Genomic DNA, 2500 nt, shown 5'->3' with positions numbered 1-2500 from the left:
CCGCACGGGCTGGACACCTCGCTCCGACGAATCGGTTTTTTCCATTTTTTTTGAAAAATAAATTTTTGTAATTTTTTTTAATGTCAAAAACGTTAATAAACGTCATGTTTACGCATGGATTAAACATTGAAATAATTTTAAAACACTTATTAAAAAAGTTGGTGTCGACCGTGGGACTTAGAAAAATTTCGGGAAGTCCGATTCGCCTGCTGGAATTACCGCACGGGCAGGACACCTCGCTCCGACGAATCGGTTTTTTCCATTTTTTTTGAAAAATAAATTTTTGTAATTTTTTTTAACGTTGAAAACGTTAATAAACATCATGTTTACGCATGGATTAAACATTGAAATAATTTTAAAACGCTTATTAAAAAAGTTGGTGTCGACCGTGGGACTTAGAAAAATTTCGGGAAGTCCGATTCGCCTGCTGGAATTACCGCACGGGCTGGACACCTCGCTCCGACGAATCGGTTTTTTCCATTTTTTTTGAAAAATAAATTTTTGTAATTTTTTTTAATGTCAAAAACGTTAATAAACGTCATGTTTACGCATGGATTAAACATTGAAATAATTTTAAAACACTTATTAAAAAAGTTGGTGTCGACCGTGGGACTTAGAAAAATTTCGGGAAGTCCGATTCGCCTGCTGGAATTACCGCACGGGCTGGACACCTCGCTCCGCCGAATCGGTATTTTCCATTTTTCTTGAAAAATAAATTTTTGTAATTTTTTTTAACGTTGAAAACGTTAATAAACATCATGTTTACGCATGGATTAAACATTGAAATAATTTTAAAACGCTTATTAAAAAAGTTGGTGTCGACCGTGGGACTTAGAAAAATTTCGGGAAGTCCGATTCGCCTGCTGGAATTACCGCACGGGCAGGACACCTCGCTCCGACGAATCGGTTTTTTCCATTTTTTCCGAAAAATAAATTTTTGTAATTTTTTTTAATGTTAAAAACGTTAATAAACTTCATGTTTACGCATGGATTAAACATTGAAATAATTTTAAAACACTTATTAAAAAAGTTGGTGTCGACCGTGGGACTTAGAAAAATTTCGGGAAGTCCGATTCGCCTGCTGGAATTACCGCACGGGCTGGACACCTCGCTCCGCCGAATCGGTTTTTTCCTTTTTTTCCGAAAAATAAATTTTTGTAATTTTTTTTAATGTTAAAAACGTTAATAAACTTCATGTTTACGCATGGATTAAACATTGAAATAATTTTAAAACGCTTATTAAAAAAGTTGGTGTCGACCGTGGGACTTAGAAAAATTTCGGGAAGTCCGATTCGCCTGCTGGAATTACCGCACGGGCAGGACACCTCGCTCCGACGAATCGGTTTTTTCCATTTTTTCCGAAAAATAAATTTTTGTAATTTTTTTTAATGTTAAAAACGTTAATAAACTTCATGTTTACGCATGGATTAAACATTGAAATAATTTTAAAACACTTATTAAAAAAGTTGGTGTCGACCGTGGGACTTAGAAAAATTTCGGGAAGTCCGATTCGCCTGCTGGAATTACCGCACGGGCTGGACACCTCGCTCCGCCGAATCGGTTTTTTCCTTTTTTTCCGAAAAATAAATTTTTGTAATTTTTTTTAATGTTAAAAACGTTAATAAACTTCATGTTTACGCATGGATTAAACATTGAAATAATTTTAAAACGCTTATTAAAAAAGTTGGTGTCGACCGTGGGACTTAGAAAAATTTCGGGAAGTCCGATTCGCCTGCTGGAATTACCGCACGGGCAGGACACCTCGCTCCGACGAATCGGTTTTTTCCATTTTTTCCGAAAAATAAATTTTTGTAATTTTTTTTAATGTTAAAAACGTTAATAAACTTCATGTTTACGCATGGATTAAACATTGAAATAATTTTAAAACGCTTATTAAAAAAGTTGGTGTCGACCGTGGGACTTAGAAAAATTTCGGGAAGTCCGATTCGCCTGCTGGAATTACCGCACGGGCTGGACACCTCGCTCCGCCGAATCGGTTTTTTCCTTTTTTTCCGAAAAATAAATTTTTGTAATTTTTTTTAATGTTAAAAACGTTAATAAACTTCATGTTTACGCATGGATTAAACATTGAAATAATTTTAAAACGCTTATTAAAAAAGTTGGTGTCGACCGTGGGACTTAGAAAAATTTCGGGAAGTCCGATTCGCCTGCTGGAATTACCGCACGGGCAGGACACCTCGCTCCGACGAATCGGTTTTTTCCATTTTTTTTGAAAAATAAATTTTTGTAATTTTTTTTAATGTTAAAAACGTTAATAAACTTCATGTTTACGCATGGATTAAACATTGAAATAATTTTAAAACGCTTATTAAAAAAGTTTACTCTTGACCGTGGGGACTTAGAAAAATTCCGGCTTGCACGGATTCGACCACTCTGTTTTTCGGAGTTTCTGAGAAAAATAAATTTTTGTAATTTTTTTCATTATGATTTCTGAGTTCTCCCAGTAGTTTAATGTAAGGATTAAGCATTTAAAAATTTT

Source organism: Nomia melanderi, unplaced genomic scaffold (genome assembly GCF_051020985.1).
Source record: "Nomia melanderi isolate GNS246 unplaced genomic scaffold, iyNomMela1 scaffold0599, whole genome shotgun sequence".
NCBI classification, from domain to species: Eukaryota; Metazoa; Arthropoda; class Insecta; order Hymenoptera; family Halictidae; genus Nomia; species Nomia melanderi.
This window is presented reverse-complemented; position numbering follows the sequence as displayed.